General features: G+C 50.6%; 1 long non-coding RNA gene across 2 annotated transcripts; it reads right to left on the bottom strand.

Moving 5' to 3' along the window:
- Window positions 1-756: 756 nt before the first annotated feature.
- On the bottom strand, window positions 757-2,908 carry LOC123167617 (uncharacterized). Of its 2 annotated transcripts, XR_006484007.1 has the most exons (3): window positions 2,563-2,908; window positions 2,363-2,480; window positions 757-937 (listed from the first exon to the last, which is right to left on the bottom strand). It is a non-coding gene; the product is annotated as an uncharacterized lncRNA (long non-coding RNA). The 2 variants fall into 2 exon arrangements; XR_006484006.1 differs by lacking the exon at window positions 757-937 and having other exon boundaries at window positions 983-2,480.
- Between the last annotated feature and the right edge of the window lie 7,068 nt (window positions 2,909-9,976).

The raw sequence follows: 9,976 nt of genomic DNA, 5'->3' as shown, positions 1-9,976 counted from the left end.
ACAGCCTAGCGCAACGTCGCCAAAGCCCGTTCAGCATTTTATCAGCAGCAGGCTCGAAGATATCAAAGCAGAGAAGTATGGGCCAAGACTTACAATGTTGGCGAACTCGTTCTGCGCTTGCCGGAGAAGAAAAAGGACAAACTCAAGCCCAAATGGGAGGGTCCCTTCATAATTGACGAAGTTCTTACCAGTGGAGCGTACCGTCTTCGTGACGCATCAGACAATCGCCTAGACACTACAGGAATCAGCTACTTTGCCGTCTGCCACGGCAGACGGCAAAGGCAAGGATGGCGGACGGCAAAGGCCTTTGTCGTCTGCCGCGGACGGCAAAAGGCTCCGACAAAGTAGGCTACGGTAAAGAGCTTTTTTGCCGTCTGCTTTCTGAAGCGGACGGCAAAGGGGCCTTTGCCATCAGCGGCTGACGGCAAAGAAAGCCGACGGCAATAAATGTGATGTTAGTCCGTTAGGCGGCTAACGGCAGCCTTTGCCGTCCGCCGCTGATGGCAAAGACTGCAGGCTCTTTGCCATCTGCTGGCTGATGACAAAGACTGCAGGCTCTTTGCCATCTGCTGGCAGATGGCAAAGAGACCAAATAGGCATTAATTATGTTTCTTCTTATATCCATACATTTTCACAGAAAATCAAACACACACACACACACACACACACATATATATGACCAATATAGGATATCCAACACATGTTACCAATAGTAGCAAGTTTCATCCATACATATACATAGTTTCATCAATATTACACAGTTTCATCCATAGGTACCAAGTTTCACAAAGTCAAAACAAAAACTAAAGACAAGCACTCCATATCTGAAATTACAAGAAATGACCTAAAACTAAATATCTACTTTAATAAAAACTATCTTATTACTAAGATCTTCTCTGGATCTTCTTCTTTTCTTCCAACCTGCATAACAAAAACACTAAGAAAAGGAGAATGGGTTAGGAGTAGAAATGTAGCATTTCACTTGGAGAAAATTTCATTTCAGAAACATTATTACTAATTAAAAGTCAGTATAAGTCTTCATAATTTGTCTACGATAATTGTATCAGTCAAACATGCAACAAATTACTGGGAGGGGCGCTATAGCAAGGAAATCAGACACCACCATCATTATCGGTATTTTTCTACAAAATTTTAGTACGTGTATTTAGGAAATAAATGTTAAATATAGATATATACCAACCCTTATTATAAACAGAATCACATGCACGCGGATCAAAATAGGTTGCGCTCTAACTTTAAATTTCCAGCTTACTGTCCATTAGCTGTACTTGAACTTTCACCTCGCACAAATAAGTTCAATATTCCATCGTCCAACCAGGCATATGCAACATATATATAGAAAGTGAGTACATATTTTTCAAATGAAAATAGTTGCACATCATGAAAAATTGTCTACTCAGCATTTCAAGTTACAGCAAGAAATCAATGGAAATATCACCATAAGATACAAATCTAATTTATCTAATTAATTATTTCGTGAATGTTTTGAATATTCTATGTATCCTAGAATTGGCAGTGGCGGGTTCCCATAGCATATATTAATATAAAAATCACAACTTCTTCATGTACCTATACATGTTATTACATAATATTGCTAGTCTGACATAAGATTGATACTAAGCACAAACTCTCCAAGGGAAATTGAGAAACTCCACTATGTCATGTTGATATATCAGTGGAGATGGTAAAATTAGTAGTGATGAAAAAATTGGGATCTCCCTCATGCATCACCGGTCCTTAAGATTACAGTATGTGTATCTAGGAAATAACAAAAAAACATAACATAGGAGAAGTCTAGATGGATCAGTAGAAATTATGTATGAATTAGCTACCGTGTGTCGAGGCACCAACTATCAGTACGTTGTTTTTTTGGGTGCAGTATTGAGTGTTCTAACAGTAAGCGCAGTAATTTGACAAACATGTAAAACACATCTAAAACCTCATAATCAGATAAATGTGTTTACTGTGAAGTAATAGGCTGCTGTCGCTGCTGTTACAGGGAAAGCTGTAGACGTATATATTAGTAAGAAAAAAATTATCTAGCTACCATTACAGAATGTCTTCAAGGGCTGTAGACGTACTTTAAATCAGAGAAACAAATACAGGCAGTTCACAACCCAAACTCTGATGGACTAAAGAACACACAGTGGGATAGCTCTGCTCAGGATACACCTACGCACCAACTGTCAGATCAAAAACCATGCACAATTAAGCCCCATGGGTGGTGATGCATCCTAGCCGGCCGCCATTCGGTGCAGGAAAGACATCTTTGTTCATGGCGGCCATTGACCCAGATGCCATGTTTTTGGTTTCTGAATCTAGGGGATGAGTGACAATGTACCTTTTTTTCGAGGCAACTGTCGTGCTCGCGGCAGCACGCATCGAGGTCGTCGTAGGGGTCCTCCCCTTGCACCCGCTCCACCCCACGCCGCAGAACTTGCCGTACCGGATCCCCACCGCTGCCACCCATCCATGGTCAAAGCATGCTCAGATCAAAAAGAAATCAACCGGATCAGGGGAGGACGAGGAAAGGAGGCTCACAGTCGCAGTTGAGCATCGCGCACGACCGGCTGCACGGTGGCGGCGGCAGCTTGGCCGCGCACGCGGAGCCCCCGGCGAGCAGGAGGAGCACGACCAAGACCGAAACCCTAGCAAGACATAACTGAAGGGGGCGACCACAAGGAGCAGAGGAAAACAAATCGATGCGGAGGAATAGACAGAGCTCATCGAGGAGCAGCCGTAGGTGTGCTGGGCGGCGCTAGAGCTCACCGGAGCGGCCGGAATCGGCCAGCGTCTGTGGCGGCGGCGCAAGGGGATCGAGAGGACCAGACATGAGCGAGAGAGATGGGCGCGTGCGTTTGTTCTGGTCTAGCCCAGCCAGCGTACGTGTGTGATTTATGTGTTAGGCTAAGTCCTACCTGCAAAAAAAAGATAGCCTCACCTCTTTGCCGTCTGCCAGCAGACGGCAACACCTCTTTGCCGTCTGCCAGCAGATGGCAAAGAATCTTTGTCGTCTGCTGGCAGACGGCAAAGAGGTGGGGCTGGTGCACCGTTACACCACTGGACCCCTCCCACCTCTTTGTCGTCTGCCAGCTGATGGCAAAGATTCTTTGCCATCTGCTGGCAGACGGTAAAGAATTGGCTGATGGCAACCAGGTTCTTTGCCGTCTGTCGGTTCTTTGCCATATGTTTTTTGTAAGCAGACGGCAAAGACCTTCTTTGTCGTCCGCTAGCAGACGGCAAAGAGTTGATAGACGGCAAAATCTCTGATTCCAGTAGTGAGAGCCGAACCCCTGGAACGCGGCCAGACTCTGAAGGTTCTATGCCTAGCACTGAACACCTTGTTAGTCTCCTTCTCCCCTATAATTTCCATTACTTTTTCTCCCTTTTACACAATTCCTTTTTTTCGCTTTAAAGCTCTCCTTCGGCTTGACCGAACACTCCTGACGTACACATTTTTACATATGTACGCCCATCATACCTGGGGGCTTCTTTAACAGAAGCTTGTTAATACTATTTTCCGAGCATCAAGCTCACCATACATACGCATTCTTCCCATATGTCTTTTCTTCACCATTATATGCATTGATATGACTTAAGTTTTGGCCAAGCTGGGTTGCCTGGCTCATGTGCTTACCCCTACGTTCCCGATTGTTCGGCTAGGCGGTAAAGGGAGCACCTCTGCGATTGTTACTGCCGGGTCATCCGGATGTGTACCTCAGACTGGGTGAAGCTGAAAGCTAGCGTTCTTAAGGGAATATTCGGTCGGCGGATGAAAAATACTTTTCGCACTCACTCTATTGTGAACCCCCAGAAGCTATACACACTATGATTTTTACATCACAATTCGAACATGTCTACTAATGCATGCACACCCAGGGAAAGGAACCCTTAACGGAACTATTCTCCCTGGAAGATGTTTCTTACAATCTCAATGTAATGTAACATAACTAGCCGGATACAACTTGTCTGTTCAAGCAACTATGACCCCTACGCCTAGTTTTCCAAGCATACCCCGGTCCATTCGGCCGCGAGGGTATTCGGAAACACTCCGCACCATCGAGTCTGGAGGTTGAAGCGAAAAGGTCTGCCATGACAAATGCTATACAATTCAGCTAGAATTACATAGGGTAAGGAAAGTACATAGTCACTGGGACTCAAACGCTTCCTTCTCTATACCGTCCAACAGGCGGTCTAACTTACAATCCTATTGGGAATATTTGGCGGCCACCTCTACTTGGTCATACACTAAACTAACAGGAATTTCTTCCCCATTCGACCCTAGTGGTCCGACCCGAGCCATGTGATTAGGATCAAGCTTGGTATACCGAGTTTTCACCATGGCCCAAGCTTCTCGTGCACCCTCTCGATAGGCCGATATCTTCCATAATCGGATACGCCGCCGCGCTCCTTTGAACAGCTCTACAAGCTCCTCCATACTTCCTGGAGGGGAGGCGGATGGCTATAAGGCCTTGGCAACACTCTGCATGGCCAGCCTAGCATGCTCGTGCACCTGTGACAGTCTTTGCAGCAGATCACCAGCTGATCCGGACACCTCCTCTTCAGGACGGCCCGTCAATATACCTGCAATCATAATTATATCAATTCTATCTATCTCCAAACTACTTCAAAAATAGTTCGGACACATACTGAATATGCCGCCCCGCAGCTTCTTGTTCTCCTTCACGGAATCGGCTAGCTGGGCCCGCACATCCTTCAGCTCTTTGCCTAGCTGGGTTTTGCAATCCTGGAGCTGGTTTTTCTCAACAATGGCCTGCTTCAGCACACGTTCGCCCGCAGCATGTAGCCTCTTGGCTTCTTGTTCATTTGCTTGCGCGACTTCCAGCGCCTCTTTGAGTTCCTCTAACAATCATGTCATGATATAGGCAGGACTGTTAGCATTAATGGCGTATGATTATATTTCCTCGATGGAGGGGAAAATTACCAGGCGATGCCTTTTTGGACTTTTCCAGTTCGGCGGTAGCAGCATTTAGCTGCGCCCGACATTGTTCCAGCTCTTGGGTCAGCAGGTTGTTCTTCTCTGTAAGAACCTGGTCATACAATGGTCCTTAAATCAGTTGTACCAACTGCTTTCAGTCCCGGGGGCTACGGGTATATGGCTATCCTTTTTTGACAAAGAAAGCTTACCTGCACATCTGTCAGATATTGCCTCGTGGCTTTTCTAAGCCCGTCTTGAGCAGCTTGGATGTATGCGTCGCCCGAGCTAAAGGCATTAAATGCCTCATCCGAGAACTTCGGGTCTCGTAAAATAGCTCTACAGCGCCGATGATTCATGGCGCTCTCTACTTCCGAGTTGGTAACAGACATATTGTCCGAACCCTCGGCCGAAGGGCAGTCCGGCTTTGTTCCTACATCGGCTCCCGTCTCCCCGGCTGGATCTATATCTTGGTTGTTGGGAGCGCGGCCGCCCGGACCCCCAGACACAGTTCGGCAAACCTTTTTCCTGTAATCAAACAGGCGCATAGGTCACAGTTGGACACGGCCACTGAAAAATATATTTATCCGTACCTCCTCGACGAGGACCCGGCGCTGCCTTCACCGGCCCTCCTCTTCGAAGGCCTGCCCGGCGCAGGAACCGATTTACTCGGTATCGTCAAACGCCTTCCCTGTAGAACGCACGAAAATGCGGTGGGTGAGGCAGAGTACGAGCACCCTTTCAGAGGAGGTGTTTCTTGATTACTTACTTGTGAAGCAGGAAGAAGACCAGGGTAGTCGGCAATGATTGCCACCTCTGTGCCATCATAGCTCGTCAAGTAAAATACCCCCTCTGCGAGCACCACAAATATATCCGGATCCTCTTCAAACCTGGGATCAAGCTCCCGGTTGTGGTCCTCCGGCTGTGGGGCGGGACTATAAAATCCCTCGGTGACCTTTCGCCAGTGCTGTCATAAGCAAACAAACTAGAAATTTATCAAAGGCAATTCGGAGATAGAAGGAGTAAAAACAGAGGGGTCGGGCCTTACCCAACTGGGATGGTTATACATAGAGTACCCGTCTCTGAGTTTGATGCAAAGAAATTCCTTTTCCTCCCCTTTGAACAGTTCGGCTAAAATCTTAGCCAAAGCGGCAGGGGTATCCGGACCTTTCCGGCCGCAGCAAGAGGTGTCGTCCTCCCCATTGTAGTAACACATTGGAAACCCTCTGTATTGGAGCGGCTGAACCCCTCGCGCTATGGAGATCGCCATAACCTCAATTACTGTGAGTCCGGACTGAGTGAGCTCTTTTATCTTGCTCATCAGCTGACGAACCTCCGCACCATCTTCCTCTTCAAGACTCCGGGGACGCCCACTGTGGCGTTTCTTCAGCGAGACATGCGCAAATTCAGGAAGACCCTTTCGAACTGGGTCAGGAAGCGCATCATCCTCTATATAAAACCATTCAGAGGGCCATTTCATCAGGTGCCTTCCTTGGTGTGCCGGATGGATATCCGGTATCAGCGACGCGCCATACTTCGGCTCCGCCCACTTCAAATATTGACCCTTCGTGATTGTGCGGGACGAGACAGAACAGCTTCCTCCACAATTCGAAATGAACCTCGACGCCCAGGAATAGTTCGCATAAAGCGACGTAACCCGCAATGTGCAGAATAGAGGCCGGGGTGAAGTTGTGCAGCTGGAGGCCGTAGTACTCTAGAAGCCCTCGAAGGAACGGATGGATTGGAAATCCAACGCCTCTCAGCAGATAGGGGACAAAACACACTCGCTCTCCCCCGGACGGATTGGGGAAGTCCTCTGCCTGAGTCCCCTCATTGAAGGAAGCTAGCCCTGTTCGAACAGGGACTAGATCTGCATGAGGAAGGAATCCCTGTGTTTGCAACTTCATCAATCGGCTATGAGACACAGAACACCTCTCCCACTCGCCTTTCTCTGGGACGGGATGAGCGGAGGAGCTGGGAACGCTAGCCATGCTGGAATGGTTTCTCCTAAGCAGTCCCTGGGGATTTCTTCTGCTTAGCGCTGAATGGATCTGGGATCCAATCTCTTTAAATAGGCGCTCTTCCTCGCGTGGATGAGGTGTTCTTAACAAAAATACCCTGACTTTACACATTCGCTCGACACGTGGAGGACGAAGATTATTTAATGTGCTGAAGCCAAGGAGGCGACATTGGATCAATGGTCGAATACATTACTTGGAGATTATTGAAGGGGGAACCCGCCTTGCAATGCTGAAGATAATATGTGTGCCGAGCACCTCGCTATTGAAGACTGGTTCAGGGGCTACTGAGGGAGTCCTGGACTAAGGGGTCCTCGGGCGTCCGGCCTGTTATCCATGGGCCGGACTGATGGGTTGTGAAGACATGAAGGCCGAAGACTGCACCGTGTCCGGATTGGACTCTACTTGGCGTGGAGGGCGAGCTTGGCGACCGACTATGAGGATTCCTTTTTATGTAACCGACTCCATGTAAACCCTAGATCCCCCCGGTGTCTATATAAACCGGAGGGGTTAGTCCGGAAAGGACAGATTCATTACCATATTCATAGGCTAGGCTTTTAGGGTTTAGCCATTACGATCTCGTGGTAGATCAACTCTTCTAACACTCATATTCATCAAGATCAATCAAGCAGGAAGTAGGGTATTACCTCCATAGAGAGGGCCCGAACCTAGGTAAACATCGTGTCCCCCGTCTCCTATTACCATCGATCCTAGACGCATAGATCGGGACCCCCTACCCGAGATCCACCGGTTTTGACACCGACAGTCGTGCTACCCATGGGCAGCGCGGCAACCTCTACGGTGCCCCAGCTGGCACCCACGCCGCGGCCTTCCCAGGCCACGCACGATGAGCGACACCGCGATGTCGGAGCCCCCGGGCACCACCGCGGAAAGAGCCATGTGCGCCACTCGCAGGACGCACCAGGCCGGCGTGCGCGCTCGGACGTCGGCGGAAGCGGCGTGCGACCGCGAGACCGTGACATAGCCCCTTCTAACCTGGTTAGAAGCCAGAGCGCGTCACGGTCTATGCAGCTCTCGCCGCCGCCCACACCAGTAGAAGCGCTGGCGCGCATGCAACTGCTCCTCGACTTCCCCCCTGCTACGGAGAAGCTCGACGAGTGGAGGGCCGCCATTCGAAGCCTTGTCAGCTTCGCCAACAAAGACGAGCCGCTCCCAACAGGACCCTCATGTCGGCGTTCTGTCGAGCCGGTGCATGCCAGCGGTGGGGGGACCGGAGACGCTGCGACCACGGTGCACTCCCCTCCCCCGCAGCCGCGACAACAGCCACCGACCTATGACAACGTTTCCACAGCGTCGTCCGACCCGCGAACCCGCTGCGACCAACGTCGAGTTCTTCGAGAGCGAGCTAATGAAGATGCTCGAACTACCATCAAGCAACGGCGGGAGACGTGCCATCAGTCAATTCGGCGTGCGGGGCCTTCTATGGACCACCCGGCGCCGGGGGGCCCTGGCGGCCTGCCTTACGAGGTGGGTTGTTCGGCCTTTACCCGAGAGCTGCGGCAGTTCCAGTGGCCCTCCCACCGCACGTTCAAGCCTGATGTTGGGGAAAAGTACAATGGCAAGACTCACCCGTCGGAGTTCCTCGGCATATACACCATCGTGATGCAAGCCGTCGGGGCTCGCGACGATAAGGTGCTCGCCAACTACTTTCCGTTGGCACTTAAGCCCAACGTCATGTCATGGTTGATGCACCTGCCGATGGATTCCATCTCTTCCTGGTCGGACCTATGCCACGAGTTTGTTGGCGCCTTTACCAGAGGCCACCAACCTCCTGGCCAGGCAAGTGACTTGCATGTCATCCCCCAGAAGGATGGTGAGTCCCTGCGTAAGTACATACAAAGATTCAGCCATGTGTAGTACACCATCCCGGACGTCCATCCCGCCGCTGTCATCAGTGTGTTCCATCAAAACGTACGCAACCGCAAGATGCGTGAAGAGCTGGCGATGAACAAGGTCAAGGACGTAGCCGAACTTTATGTCCTGGCGGATAGGTGTGCTCGGGCTGAGGAAGGAAGAAAGTACCCCGGCGAGGACGCCGGCGTGGAAACCGACTCCACAGACGAAGACGGCGCCGCCACGACGAAGAAGGGTCGGCGCCGTAACAGGAAACATAAGGGCAAGACTGTGCTTACCGTTGAGGGATCCGGCGACCCTGGTGCCACCAAGAAGGCCAAGGCTGACGACCTCGGCAAGGAGGTTGCCGGGTGCGCATTCTGGGGCTTGGCGACCGCCGACAAGCAGTACTGCAAGATCCACCGCGCCAAGGGCCATGACCTCCAGAACTGCCGACAGGTTGAGCTGCTTGCTGAAAAGCAGAAAGCTGAATATGAAAGGCGGGACAAGGAGAAGGGTCAGGATGGTGCTGAGGGGTCCGGTAAGAAGCGTGGCGGCCAAGGGGGTCACCGCGGCAAAGATAATCAACAAGAGAGGCCCGCTCGGGGCCGCGACAAGAAGGAAGAAGATGATGATCATGATGAGGACGACGAGTCCGGCGAGCACTAGTTCCAGAAAGCTACAGAGGCCATGTGCGTCGATGGTGGCGCCTCGTTGCACACCTCGCACCGCCAACTGAAACAGTGGGCGCGTGAGTCACTGCGGCGGAGCCATCGTTCGATGCCCAGAAGCCACTGAAGTGGTCCCGCATGCCCATCATTTTTTACACCGAGGATCACCCTGATCGCACAACTGCGGTCGGGTGTTTGCCATTGTTGGTTTCACCGACAATACGCAACCTCAAGGTGACAAAAGTGCTGGTTGATGGTCGGGCCGGTCTGAATTTGATCTTGCCCGATGTGATCAAGAGGTTGCAGATTCCTGATGGAGATCTCGAAGAGACGGGCACTTTTCAAGGGGTCAACCCGGGAAGGAGCCAGCCAAAAGGTAAAATCACGCTGCCCGTTACATTTGGGGGCAAGCTGAACTATAGGACGGAGAAGATCGTTTTCGATGTCGCCGAGATCCCCTTGCCATACAATGGGAT

This window comes from Triticum aestivum, chromosome 7D, assembly GCF_018294505.1.
Source record: "Triticum aestivum cultivar Chinese Spring chromosome 7D, IWGSC CS RefSeq v2.1, whole genome shotgun sequence".
In the NCBI taxonomy this organism is placed as follows: Eukaryota; Viridiplantae; Streptophyta; class Magnoliopsida; order Poales; family Poaceae; genus Triticum; species Triticum aestivum.
The sequence above is the reverse complement of the archived record's forward strand: the minus strand, read 5'-3'. Positions and strand labels throughout refer to the sequence as shown.